Here is a 15,053-nt window from a genome sequence, read left to right on the forward strand (position 1 = left end):
TGAGTGACAGAGTGAGACCCTGTTTCAAAAAAAGAAAAGAATAGAGAAAGCATGTTATTTAGACCAGCTAATGTTTAACCAATTGCATCTTAGCTGGGTAACAGTCTCCGTTATGCCTTCCTTACCAGAGCCTTGCTCTCATTGTATACATTGATCAAGATTTTAAAAATCCTTGCCATTTGCAGAATGTATTTATTTATTTATTTAGTTTATGGAGATAGGGTCTTGCTCTGTTGACCAGGCTGGAGTGCAGTGGCACGATCATAGCTCACTGTATCAAACTCCTGGGCTCAAGGAACCCTACCACCTCAGGTTCCTGAGTAGCTGGGACTACAGGCAACTGCCACCACACCTAGCTAATTTTTAAATTTTTTATAGAGACAGAGTCTTGCTATGTTGCCCAGGCTGGTCTTGAGCTTCTAGCCTCAAGCATTTCTCCCACCTGTACCTCCCAAAGCACTAACATAAGTCAATGCCCCTGGCCCTGCAGAACTTTTAATTTCTAGTAACTTGATGCCTCTCCCTGAAATACAGTGTATTTTTTAAGTTTCAGTTGACTAGCCTTGCAGAACCTAGTTTCTTATCGTTATATATTGACCTGGCCTGTTAATCATTTTGGCAGACTGATTTTGCCTCATTAATTTGTTATAATTAATAACAAATTGAAAGGGTTCATCTTGCATGAGACAGGGATAGAATGTGCACGGTTAGCTGTCTTCTTCAGGGCATTTGATTTGGCAAATCTTCATCTTGAAACACACTATTGAATTCTGTTTCTACATGGTCCTGTGTGACTCTGGTGCTGACTGACTATTGGATCTCCATTCTGCCTGGCTGGTAGGTGTGACAGATGCTGTGGAACAGTTCTTTCTGTTCTTGGTATGGTTAATTGTTTTCCCAGGACTGCTTGACTGATTCTCACTTCCCACTATTCTTCTCTCCCTTCTTTCACAATGAAAGTTATGTCTGTGCTTTATAAACTAATATACGCTTTAGATTAAAAAAAAAAATCATCCACACGTATAACTTTATTTCTGCAACTTTAAAAAAAATAACATCTATATTATCACATTCACTATCTTTTATAGTCAAACTGTTTATTACTAAATTTTTCCTTTGGAGAATCATTATGGACTTTAATAGATTCAAATAGTTTTAATTATCCATAACCATTTTCCTTTTTTTGCTCAAACCTTAGGGTGTAGCCAGTGAAAACCAAGATATTTCTATTGTAGCAGTTTTGTTGCCTGAAGTATTACCCGAGCTCTTTGTCTCACAACCAAGAAAATTAAGGAACATGGACACCAAGAGTGAGGTGGGAGCAAAAGTTTAAAAGACAGCAGAGAGGGAGTCTGAGTGGGTTGCCATTTTTACAGTTGAATACAAAGCTTTTATAAGAAACTCGCCTCTTCTCTGTAGCTGTTTGTGTAACTTCCCTTATATGTGAAGCTGTCTGTGTAACTCCCCTTATCTGTGCAGCTGTAGACATGTCTTTAGTCAAACACAAAGCACAGCTTCTCTTGTTTGTGCAACTGTGGATATGTTTTGGGTAAGCACCCCCACTCTCTGTACAAGTTCCCCCGGAGCCCACCGTGTACATGCCTGGAAAGGGGAGGAAACTTTTTCCTGGGAGTCACTGACTATACCAAAACAAAGGCTTCTGTGTTGGGCCTTGCTTTCTTTTCTGTGCAGTTGCAACCTGAGTTTTTCCCCAGGCTGCTATATTGGTGCCTGTAGCTTGATTTCTCAGGCTGTCTTTCTGTTTAAAAGAATTTTACCAAAGACTAGCTTTAGCTGTCTGCCCAACTAATTTTTCCTTTTATCCTCCTGCACTATTATCTCTTTAGCACTTCTCCCAAATATTTAAAAAAACATTTTTGCTTTATATCCATAACAAGATGTTCCATACTTATCTTGGCCTTTCTCTGACCCAAGACATGAAGTGAACTATTCTATTCTATAAGAAATTTTCATTTCTTTAAATGAAGAAAAAGCAAAATCTGGGCATCAGGGATCAACATTGGATTCTTCCTCATGAGACTTGAGATAGGAAAGTATTTTTCCTACTCTCCACTCACACACTCACAACAATCAACACAGCACACTTCTGTGACCAGATGCATGGAGTTTTCCCTCACACACCAAGCACTTTAGGGGACAGCAACTGAGTGTCCTATATCTATCATTCAATTTAATTCTGACACTGTCTACCTGGAGTTAGAGTCAGATCCCATAGGTTAAGGGCTCAGTCCCACAAGACTGCCACCACTTCAGACACCAATGACAAGTAGTAGGTTGTCACCTATACTTTATTTATTTATTTATTTTTGACACAGGGTCTTGCTCTTTCACCCAGGCAGGAGTGCACTGGTGCTATCATAGCTCACTGCAGTCTTGACTTCCTGGGCTCAAGCAATCCTCCCACCTCAGCCTCCTGAGTAGCTGGGACTATAGGTGTGTGCCACTACCTCAGGCTAATTTTAAAATTTTTTGTGGAGGTGGGGTCTCACTTTGTTCTCAGGCTGGTCTCAAACTCATAGGCTCAAGTAGTCTTCCTGCCTCGGTCTCCCAAAGTGCTGGGATTACAGGTATGAGCCACTGTGCCAGGCTTCCCTCTACCCTCTTCTAGAGTTAGATTAATTTGCTAAAACAGATCACAGAACTCAGGGAAACACATACATTTACTGGTTTATTATAAAGTATAGATAGGACACAGGAGGCCAGGCACGGTGGCTCACACCTCTAATCCCAGCACTTTGGGCAGCTGAGGTGGGTTGGATCACCTGAGGTCAGGAGCTCGAGGCCAGCCTGGCCAACATGGTGAAACCCTCTCTCTACTAAAAATACAAAAATTAGCCGGGCATGGTGGCGGGCACCTGTAATCCCAGCTACTCAGGAGCCTGAGGCAGGAGAATCGCTTGAACCCAGGAGGCAGAAGTTGCAGTGAGCTGAGATCACGCCACTGCACTCCAGCCTGGGTGATACAGTGAGACTCCGTCTCAAAACAAAAACAAAAAAAAAAAAGAGAGAGGGAGAGAGAGAGATTATTGTTTACATTATTTTTTCTTCATTGCAAGAATTAACTTAGGTTACCTAAAGTAATGGGTTGTTTTAAGGATATGCACACATAGACATAAGGAAGACAAGAAGACTGACCACATACCAGGCCTCATAGGATACCAGGAAAACCTTCATACCCAGAACTCATGGAAGGAACAAGAATTATGATGTAGTACCCGACTGACTTGAAACGACATTTGGAAACTCAAAATTGATTCAAGATCCAATACAGCCTTAATTACTAGGTTATTTGTTACTTCTTAGCAAATGTTTGTTGAGCCTTACTGTAAAGGACTCAACGGCTCTTTCTGTTTGTTCTTTTTGTGTATTTCTACTTCTACTATCACTACCACCTAGTTCTCTGTTTACCTAAAGTTCAAATTCCAGAGAGAGGGAAGCTGATTCGTTCAATACGGATTGGTCGAGACAGGATAATTGGATGGTTAGTCAATATCATCTACATTCAGCAGCACTCTCTTACTAGACCTGTCCTGCGTGGCTTCTGGCCAGGATGGTGAGGCACCTGTCTATAAAGAACCACTGAGGTCCATTTCAGGAACTGTGGACAGACAAAGCATTGATAGAATTGGCCAGGACAATGTGGTAGTTTTAGGAGGTTGAGATTGTTTCGGGAATGAAAGCAAGAAACCCAGGGCAACTTGAGGAAGTAAGAATCCTAGGGCAACTCTAGGAATTTCTGACTTCTCTTGGAAAATTGAATTCCTTCCTTCCTTCCTTCCTTCCTTCCTTCCTTCCTTCCTTCCTTCCTTCCTTCCTTCCTTCCTTCCTTCCTCCCTCCCTCCCCTCTTTCTTTCCTTCCCTCCCTCCCTCCTTCCCTCTCTCCCTCCTTCCCTCCCCTCCCCTTCTCCCTTCCTTTCCCTTCCCTTTTCTCTTCTCTTCTCTTCTTCTCTTCTCTTCTCTTCTCTTCTCTTCTCTTCTCTTCTCTTCTCTTCTCTTTTCTTTTCTTTTCTTTTCTTTTCTTTCTGACAGGGTCTCACTTTGTCACCCTGGCTGGAGTGCAGGGGCTCAATCATAGCTCACTGTAGCTTTGACCTCCTGGGCTTAAGTGATCCTCTCACCTCAGTCTACTGAGTAGCTAGGACTATAGGCATGTGCCATAATGCCTGGCTAATTTTTTTTTCTAATTTTTAAAAATATTACAAAAAAGTAGTTTACGTAGCTTTACAAAAAAGAAATGGGGTCTCTCTGTGTTGCCCAGGCTGGTCTTGAATTCCTGGGCTCAAATGATTTTCCTGCCTTGGCCTCCCAAAGTGCTGCAATTACAGGTGTGAGCCAGTATGCTCAGCTGGAAAACGGAATTTCTAGTAACACTATCTCATTGATCTCTGGTGGAGCAACAGTTGGCTGAAGCTGAGTAGAGAATACCCTCTTAAAATAAGACCTGTGCTCACCCAGCTCATTTCGCCCCTTTACTTACCTGACTCTGGGCAAAAAGCTTGAAACTCCTACAAATATAGACTGGAGGCAGTGAGGCAAATGGTACTAACTCAGCTGTGGGCACTTGGGGACTTGGACTAAGATAGTTCAGAGGAAATGGAAACGTGGACCTCGGAATAAAAACCTGAGTCCTGGTAACTGGTGACATTGGTCAAGCTGGGAGACCAGACAGGGTAGAAAAGATGAGGGTCAGGAGAGGTGAGAAGAGAGAAGAGTAAAAGGATGGCTCCCAGGTTTCCAAATCTAGTTGACTTAGGAACGATAGCTTTGACAGGGATATGAAAACCAATAGGACAATTCGGAGAGAAAATATGATTATCTTATTTATTTATTTTTATTTTTTTGAGACAGAGTCTTACTTTGTCACCCAGGCTGGAGTGCAGTGTTGCGATCTCAGCTCACTGCAGCCTCCGCCTCCTGGGTTCAAGCGATTCTCCTGTCTCAGCCTCCCAAGTAGCTGGGATTACAGGCGCCCACCACTACACTTGGCTGATTTTTTTGTATTTTTAGTAGAGATGGGGTTTCACTAAGTTGGCCAGGCTGGTCTTGAATTCCTGACCTCAAGTAATCCACCTGCCTTGGCCTCCCAAAGTGCTGGGATTACAGGTGTGAGCCACGGCACCCAGCCATTATCTTGATTTTTTGTTTTTTTGAGACAGAGTCTCTCTTTGTCACTCAGGCTGGAGTGCAGTGGCATAGTTTTGGCTCACTGGGCCCTCCACCTCCCTGGTTCCAGTGATTCTTCTGCTTCAGCCTCCTGAGTAGCTGAGACTATAGAAGCCCACTGCCATGCCTGGCTAATTTTTGTATTTTTAGTAGATGAGGTTTCACTGTGTTGACCTGGCGGTCTTGAACTCCTGACCTCAAGTGATCCACCTGCCTCAGTCTCCCAAAGTGTTGGGATTACAGCACTTGAGTCACTGTGCCCATCTGATTATCCTGGTTTAATAACATTTTCTTTCTCTTTCTCTCTCTCTCTCTCTTTTGTCTTTCTTTCTTTCCTTCTTTCTTTCTCTTTTCTTTCTTTCTCCTCTCTCTCTCCCTCCCCCCACCCCCCCTTCTTTCCTTCCTTCCTTCCTTCCTTCCTTCCTTCCTTCCTTCCTTCCTTCCTTCCTTCCTTTCTTCCTTTTTTCTTTTGAGACAAGGTCTCACTGTGTCACCCAGGCTGGAGTGCAGCGGTGCGATCATGGCTCACTGCAGCCTTGACTTCCCTGGCTCAAGCAATCTTCCCACCGTAGTCTCTGGGTAGATGGGACTAGAGGCTCATGCCACCAAGCCAGGGTAATTTTTTATTTTTTGGTAGACACAAGGTCTGGCTATGTTGCTCAGGCAGCTCTTGAACTCCTGGGCTCAAGTGATCTTCCCACCACATCCTCCCAAAGTGCTGGGATTACAGATATAAGCCACCATGCCCAGCCAGGTTTTATTTTTCATGTTCTTCACTTTCAAGCCTGATAAAGCTGGGTGCAGTGGGTTCACACTTGTAATCTCAACACTTTGGGAGGCTGAGGCAGGAGGAGAATCACTTGAGGCTAGGAGTTTGAGTCCAGCCTGGGCGACATAGCAAGACCCTGTCTCTACGAAAAAATTTTAAAAATCAGCTGAGCATGATGGCACACAACTGTAGTCCCAGCTACTCAGGAGGCTGAGGTCAGAGGATTGTTTCAGCCTGGGAGGCTGAGGCTACAGTAAGCCATGATTGTATCACTTCATTCCAGCCTGGGCAACAGAGTGACTCTGTTCCCCCAAAAAAGAAAAAGAAAAATCCTAATGAATTGAAATTTTTATGTTTTCTCTCTTAAAAACAAAAGAATCCCCAAATAACTAAGTTGCTTTTTAGTTACCTGTGAACCATTTATACAAAAAGTGTTCCTACTCTTGTGCAAAATATGGAAATCTATTTATTTAATCATTCTGGTTATCCTTGGTTATTTCACTTGACATCTCCAGAATGGGAGTAAAATTATTTTCAAGAAGTTTAAAATAAATTAAGGAAAATGGATTGAAACATACCCTGCCAAATGTCATTTACTTTTCAGGCCTCAAGACAGTCAGTTCATTCCTGTCCTTCTAGTCAGCTAAAATTCCATAAGGGAAATAGCATATTTCATTTTTACAAAATACTGCAGTGCCCCAATTTTTACAATATTTGAATTTAAAGTGATATGATAGAATAGAATTTCAGGCTGCGGAGATCTTTCAACTATGTGATAGTAAAAGGTTACAAAATGAACACTTGTTTTGGAGAAATGCTTATAATTTTTTAGCCTGAGTGAGACTGTATAGAGAGTTTTTTCTTTAGTTTGTAACACTGGAACATAAGAAGAAAAATGAGATTTGATTAATGATTTTCTGGCAATTCATACTAAGAAAAACATTTTCATGTCCTTATAACATCAGAACAATTTAGAATTTGTACAAAACAATCAAACCGACATTGCCTGATTTTTTTTTTTTTTTTTTTTTTTGAGACAGGGTCTCACTCTGTCACCCAAGCTGGAGAACAGTGGTGTGATCTTGGTTCGCTGCAACCTCTGCCTCCCGGGTTCCAGTAATTCTCTCACCTCAGCCTCCAAGCAGTTGGGACTATGGGCGTGTACCACCATACCCAGCTACTTTTTGTATTTTTAGTAGAGATGGGGTTTCACCCTGTTGGCCAGGCTGGTCTTGAACTCCTGGCCTCAAGTGATCTGCCCGTCTCAGCCTCCCAAAGTCCTGGGATTACAGGCATGAACCATCGCGCCCAGCAAATTATCTTTATCATGTTTTTATTTTATCCTTCAAAATGTAAGTTTTGTACAAGAAGACAAAACTGACATTCCCTAAGTTATGTCGTTTTTAAAATTCCTGAACACACAGAGAAAGACCAGAAGTATGTTTGGATTTCAGAGCTGAAGAGCAAGCACAGCCGCCTTCACAGGAAAGCTCAGGATGAACCTGTGTGGTTGATATTCTGCCAGGTTTTATTTGAGACATTGATTATGATTCACAGCCAAATATGACTTACTGCTCTAAATGCTACATCTAAAATGATGGCATTAGCTTTTTGAGTTTCAGGGCAGAGGAGAGGGCGATATTTTAGCCTAACTTGTAAATTAGCATATTACAGTTATTCTTAACATATGCAAGTGCATATAATGTGATTAGTTTAAATATTGACACTCATATTCTTTAATTTCTAATGTTTTTTAAGATACATTTAAGCCAGAGGATCACTTGAGCCCAGGAGTTGGAGACCAGCCTGGGTGACATGGTGAGACCCCTCACCCCTGCAAGGACTAAAAAATCAGCTGGGCATAGAGGTATGGGCCTGTAGTCCCAGATACTCAGGAGGTTGAGGTGGGAGGATCACTTAAGCCTAGGAGGTTGAGGCTGCAGTGAACCATGATTGTGCCACTGCACTGCAGCCTGGATGACAAACTGAAACCTGTCTCAAAAAAAAAAAAGAGCCCAGCCAGATAGATCATCCCGTAGGGAAGTCCACAAGCCAGTGAACTGCAGGGGCCAAGGGAAAACTTCCTCTTTGCCCTCTGAAGGTTTGCTGAAAAATCAGCTCACAAAAGACATGAATTGGAGAAAAGGCATAGAAATTTTACCTGGGGAGAATCACAGAGTGATTACTTACCCCACACCACAGGGGAGTTAGGAAGCTTATATATCATCCTGGCAAAAAGGCTGTGGGAGGAAGAAGCAGCAGCATTCTGTTTAGGGGATTAGTAAAGAGAATGAAGGATAGGGGAACAGAGCTTAATTTATACATTATCTCCTGAAAGAGTCTCTTCAGATGTGGTCTTACAGGAAGAGGAAGAAAAAAATTGTTCCTTTTGGTGGGTCTGGATCTTAGGCCGATGAAGGAACTTCAGCTTGATCCTGTGCTTTGGGAGAGATGGTGGGAGTGTGGTCAGAGAAAGCTTGAAGCTTCTTCCATTTAGCACATCAAAGCACTATATTTTGGGACACTGGTTTCTGAATCCCCCAACAAACTCAGAGCATACAATTTGGCCTCTTACTGCAATATCCTGAAGTGTAAGCAGTCAGGCAAGGATGACTTAGTTTTTGAGGATCAAACCACACATACAATTAAATAGGAATAAAAGGAACCTGTAGGACATAAATACAGCAGAAGGAAAAATGTTTAAAGCCCCTCTAATTAATAGCCTCACTGTGTTAGGAATATAGTACATACATGAAACAAAAACAAGATGCAATAAAAAGAAAATTTTAAAACTTGCTGGGATCACAGGCGTGAGCCACCATACCGAGCCGAGAATCTGACCAGCAGAGCCTAGCCCAAATTATAAAATTGTGAGCAAATAAAGTGGTTCCTTTCTATATCTCTTTTGTCTTCTTCAAGGTTATTTTGAGCTATTATGTTTTGGGGTAGTTTGTTGTGCAGTAATAAATAAGAGAAAGAGTCACTTCAAGAAAACTAAGGATCTAGAACTAGAAATACCATTTGACCCAGTCATCCCATTACTGGGCATATACCCAAAGGATTATAAATCATGCTGCTATAAAGATACATGCACACGTATGTTTATTGTGGCACTATTCACAATAGCAAAGACTTGGAACCGACCCAAATGCCCATCAATGATAGACTGGATTAAGAAAATGTGGCACATACACACCATGGAATACTATGCAGCCATAAAAAAGGATGAGTTCATGTCCTTTGTAGGGACATGGATGAAGCTGGAAACCATCATTCTGAGCAAACTATCGCAAGGACAGAAAACCAAACACCACATGTTCTCACTCATAGGTGGGAATTCAACAATGAGAACACTTGGACACAGGGTGGGGAACATCACACACCAGGGCCTGTCGTGGGGTGAGGGGAGGGAGGAGAGATTGCATTAGGAGATATACCTAATGTAAATAATGAGTTAACGGGTACAGCACACCAACATGGCACATGTATACATACGTAACAAACTTGTACATTGCACACATGTACCCTAGAACTTAAAGTATAATAATAATAAAAAAAGAAAACTCCTCTGGCTGGGCGCGGTGGCTCATGCCTGGGATCCCAGCACTTTGGGAGGCTGAGGTAGAAGGATCACTTGAGCCCAGGAGTTCAAGACCAGCCTGGGCAACATAGGGAGACCCCTGTCTCTACAAAAAATAAAAAATTAGCTAGATATGGTGGCACGCACCTGTAGTCCCAGTTTCTCAGGAGGCTCAGGCGGGAGGATCGCTTGAGCCAAAGAGGTCAAGGCTAGAGTGAGCCCTGATCATATCACCACAGTCCAGCCTGGATGACAGAGCAAGACCCTGTCAAAAAAAAAAAGGAAGAAAGAGAAAGAAAGAGAGATAGCGAAAGAAAGGGAGAAAGAAAGAAAAAAAGAAAGAAAGAGAGAGAGAGAGAGGGAGGGAAAGGAAAGAAAGAGAGAAAGAAAGAAAAAGAAAGAAAAGAGAAAAAGAAAGAAAGAAAAGGAAAGGAAAGAAGAAAAGGAGGGAGGGAGGGAAAGAAAGAAGGAAGGAGGAAGGAAGGAAGGAAGAAAGGAAGGAGAATTTAAAATATTTATTGTGACAGAAATAAAAATTTGAAATTGAAAAATATAAGCAAATTTAAGACAACTTCCCAGAAAGTAAAATTTAAGGATGAAGAATGTAAAAAGCAGGAAAAGAGAAAGAGGATCTGTCCAGGAGGCCCAACATTTCAAATAGGAATTCCAGACAGAGAAGACAGTAAATGAAGAGAGGAAATTAACAAAAAAATAATTTATGCAAATACACCAGAACTGAAAAACATGAGTCTGCAGGTTGAAGTAGCTCACTGAGTGCTCAGCACAAAGTGTGAAATGAGTCCTACATCAAGAAACGAGTAATGAAAAGAGATGATCATTAATGTCTTTTTAAAATCGCTTCTTGGTTTTTTGCCTAAGATCAAGTACAGCGTCTCTTCTTATCAGTTTAATATCTGATACGTCCTCTGTCTGAGGACAATATATTAAATGGATTTTTGGAGCAGGGAGATGGAATAGGAGCTTGCTCTATCCACTCCATGCATAGACCTGGTATTGCAGTACCTCCAGGATCCGTGCTCCCTCACCTCACATGCTATAAACTAAAAAAAAAGAGGCCGGGTGCGGTGGCTCATGCCTGTAATCCCAGCACTCTGGGAGGCTGAGGTGGGTTGATCTCTTGAGGTCAGGAGTTTGAGACCAGCCTGGCCAACATGGCAAAACCAGTCTGTAGTAAAAATACAAAAATTAGCTGGACATGGCATGCCCCTGTAATCCCAGCTACTCAGGGAGGTTGAGGCAGGAGAACAGCTTGAACTTGGGAGGCGGAGGTTGCAGTGAGCCAAGATCATGCCAGCTTGGGTGACAGAATGAGACTTCGTCTCAAAAGAAAGAAAAGGAAGGAAGGAAGGAAGGAAGGGAGGGAGGGAAGGAGGGAGGGAGGGAGGAAGGAGGGAAGGCAGGCAGGCAGGCAAAATATCAAAATCTTATTTTTTGAGACAGGGTCTAGCTCTGTTCCTCAGGCTACAGTGTGGTGGTACAATCACGGCTCACTGTAGCCTCAACCTTACAGGCTCAAGCGATCTTCCCACCTCAGCCTCACGAGTAACTGGGACCACAGGGGTGCACCACTATGCCTGGCTAAGGTTTTTTTTTGTTTTGTTTTGTTTTTTCGGTTTAAAACTTATGCATTGTTTATTTCTGGAATTTTCTTTTAATATTTTGGGACCTCAGTTGACCATGAGTAACACAAACCACAGAATGCGAAACAGTGGATAAGGGAGGGACTACTGTACCTATTTTCGCCTAAGACAGTTCTGTATATTTTTCTGTTAACTGGGTAGCAAAAGCATATAGAAAGGTTTTGGGGGGATGCAGTGCATTGCTCTTCTGTAATGACAGTAATTTACTTCAAGACATTGCAGGAGAAGGGGCTAAAGGAGTGAAGGGAGGAAGAGAAGGATTCATTTCACGCCTACCTGTACAGAGACATTGTCTTGCATTCTACCTTTTTTTTTTTTGAGACAGAGTCTCGCACTGTTGCCCAGGCTGGAGTGCAGTGACACGATCTTGATCTCTGCTCACTGCAACCTCTGCCCCCCAGGCCCAAGCAATCCTCCCACCGCAGACCCCCAAGCAGCTGGGATCACAGGCGTGTACCACCATGCCCGGCTAACCTTTCTGCACCTTTAGTAGAGACAGGGTCTCACCATGTTGGCCAAGCTGGTCCTGAACTCCTGACCCCAAACGATCCACTCGCCTCGGCCTCCCAAAGTGCTGGGATCACAGGCATAAGCCACTGTGCCTGGCTGCATTCTACTTTTAAGCTGAACTAAATTTAGTTAACAGTAAGCTTATTAATTAGCAAACCCTTTAAAATGTGGCATAAAAAGATTGGGCACAGTGGTTCAGGCCTGTAATCCCAACACCTTCAGAGGCGAAGGCAGATGGATCATGTGACCGCAGGAATTTGAGACCAGTCTGGGCAACATGACGAAACCCTATCTCTACAACAAAATATAAAAATTAGCCGGGTGGAGGGGGTGCATGCCTGTGGTCCCAGTTACTCGGGAGGCTGAGGCAGGACGACCTGAGCCCAGGAGGCAGAGGCTGCAGGGAGGCGTGATCACACCACTGCACTCCAGCCTAGGAGACAGAGGGAGATGCTGCTCCAAAAAACAAACAAAAAAGGGGGCATAAAGGATAGCTGTAGGGGCTCTCTGGGGCTCTCCTAACGTCTGACCATCCGTTGTTTGAAAGTAATGCTCTCTGTAGAGTTAATTACATAATGGCATTGTAATTACTAAGTGCCCTTAAAATGAGTATCAAAGGCTTTTACAAACTGGCAAATAAAATTTAACTCTGTAATATTTGTTAGGTAGACGTTATAAAAGTTTTTTTGTTTTGCTTTGTTTTTTTTGAGGCAGGGCCTCATGCCATTACCCAGGTTGGAGTGCAGTGTTGTGATCATAGTTCACTGCAGCCTCAAACTCCTGGCCTTGATCAATCCTCCCACCTCAGCCTCTTGAGTAGTTAGGAGTACAGGCACTCACCACCACCGCTGGCTAACTTTTTAAATAGTTATTTATTTATTTTTAGAGACAGAGTCTTGCTCTGTTGCCCAGGCTGGAGTGCAGTGGCATGATCTCGGCTCACTGCAACCTCTGCCTCCCGAGTTCAAGCAATTCTACTGCCTCAGCCTCCTGAGCAGCTGGGATTAGAGGCACCTGCCACCATGCCTGGCTAATTTTTTTGTATTTTTAGTAGAGACAAGGTTTTACCATGTTGGCCAGGCTGGTCTCAAACTCCTGACCTCAAGTGATCTGCCCACCTCAGCCTCCCAAAGTGCTAGGACTACAGGCATGAGCCACCGCACCTGGCTAATTATTTATTTTTTGTAGAGATATGGTCTTGCCTTGTTGCCCAGGCTGGTCTTGAACCGATGGGCTCAAGCAATCCTCCTGCCTTGGCCCCCCAAAGTGTTGGGGTTACAGGTCTAAGTCAACACACTCAGACTTTTTTATTTTTGAGACAGGGTTTGGCTCTGTCACCCAGACTGGAGTGCAGTGACAGGATCATAGCTCACTGCAGACTCGAACTCCTGGGCTCAAGCAATCCTTCTGCCTCAGACTCCCAAGCAGTCGAGACCACAGGCATGTGCCACCACACCTGGCTAACCCCTGCACTTTGTGTAGAGACGAGGTCTATGTTGCCCAGGCTGATCTCGAATTTCTGGCCTCAACGATCCTCCCTCCTCATCCTCCCAAAGTGCAGGAGCTACAGGTGTGAGCCACTGCACCAGCCCCACATTACAAAGCTTTTAAAGTTAGGCCCAGAAAGTCCAAGGTTGTAGTACAACATGATCATGGTTGTGAATAGCCACTGCAGTCCAGCCTGACCAACACAGCAAGACCTGCTTCTCTTAAAAAACAAAAACAAAAACAAAACAAAACAAAAAAACAAACAAAAAACATCTCTTGGCTGGGCGTGGTGGCTCATGCCTATAATCCCAGCACTTTGGGAGGCCAAGGCAGGCGGATCACCCAAGGTCAGGAGTTCAAGAACAGCCTGGCCAAACAGTGAAACCCCATCTCCACTAAAAACACAAAAATTAGCCAGGTGTGGTGGCGCATGCCCACAGTCCCAGCTACTTGGGAGGCTGAGGCAGGAGAATCACTTGAACCCGGGAAGCAGAGGTTGCAGTGGGCCAAGAATGCACCAGGTGACAGAGCTAGACTCTGTCTCAAAAAAAAGACAGACTTCAGAAAACAACATTACTCAAAATGCCTTGTGTTTAAATTTTAAAACTTTATTGGCTGACAGAAAACTGCCATACTTTCTTTCCACTACCGTCCTGCTATTCCTGAAATAAGTGTGCAAAAAGCAGCATAGACCAAGAAGGGTTCCTTAGGTGCTCAACAGAATTTAAAGAAGTGGGAAAGATAAGTTTACAATTAGAAAATAAAACTTTTCTCTCAGTTAAAAAAATTTTGTTTCTTTGTACATATGTAGAAAACTCCTATTTATAATGTCTTTGGAAGGATACCCCATTTTGTAATTGCGGTCTTCCAGATTCTTCTGGGTTACAGATGATGGGATGTATTCCACGGTACTAGCATTTCCGATAAATCCATGTTGTCTGGAAGATACTTCCTTTCAGCTTTCTGACATAAAGAATTAGTAGAGGGGCAAGAATTCTTTCCCTGTTAGTTTCCACAATGCAGCCGTTTAACACCATCTCATCCAAAATGATGTGTACTTTATCCAAATTAAACATTTTATCTAATTCACTCACTCGGCTGAAATACTCATCTAAAACTTCCACAAAATTATGAATGAATTCATAAATAGCCATCTCTGTCTCAGTGTCATCAACTCCAACCACAATGAAGAGAGCTGCACACTGCCGATATATCAGCCGAAAATCCTTATATTCAGTGAAAGGGCATTGTTCATTGGACCGAGAGAGACAGCTCTTTATGACTTCTGTTTCCAGAAGTGTACGCTTATTAATATCTACATGTTCATAGTACTTACAAAGTTGAGTCTGCCCTTGTTTATTCACCATGAGGAAAAATTTTATCATTTTTCTTTCCTGGCCAGTATTTTTCCAAATGTAGTTCAAAAGTTATGACAAGGGATGGCTGTAACTGGAACCTGTGCTGCTCGGAGTGTGATGGTCCTCTCAACGGCTTTTCCTGGAGTCCCCCTCCCTCTTTCCTGCAGTAGCTTGCTCCCCAACCTTCACTAGCTACGCAGTGCGGGCCTCCTCGGGGCAGCCGTTTTGGCTTTTAGTATGGCGTCTGCCATGCCTGGCTAATTTTTTTTAAAAAATTATTTGTATTAATGGAATCTCCTTGTGTTGCCCAGGTGTTGCCCAGGCTGGTCTCAAACAACTGGACTCAAGTGATGCTCCCACGTTGGCCTCCCAAAATGCTGACATTACAGGTGTGAGCCACCACTACAGTCTTTCTAAGGGAAAAACAGGTCACCCACAAAGCATCAGAATTGAAATAGTATCTGCAATCTCAGTTTGAAGCTAGAGGACAATGAACAATGACT

At 43.2% G+C, this 15,053-nt stretch overlaps 1 non-coding gene and 1 pseudogene across 1 annotated transcript; one reads left to right on the forward strand and one right to left on the reverse strand.

Annotated features, from left to right (window-relative positions):
- The first annotated feature begins 10,387 nt into the window (after window positions 1–10,387).
- On the forward strand, window positions 10,388–10,578 carry LOC114677938 (U2 spliceosomal RNA). The gene has a single exon (XR_003729351.1). It is a non-coding gene; the product is annotated as a U2 spliceosomal RNA (small nuclear RNA).
- Window positions 10,579–14,103: 3,525 nt separating this feature from the next.
- LOC700229 (AP-4 complex subunit sigma-1) lies at window positions 14,104–14,796 on the reverse strand (annotated as a pseudogene).
- Window positions 14,797–15,053: the final 257 nt, after the last annotated feature.

Source organism: Macaca mulatta, chromosome 4, assembly GCF_049350105.2.
Source record: "Macaca mulatta isolate MMU2019108-1 chromosome 4, T2T-MMU8v2.0, whole genome shotgun sequence".
Lineage (NCBI taxonomy): Eukaryota > Metazoa > Chordata > Mammalia > Primates > Cercopithecidae > Macaca > Macaca mulatta.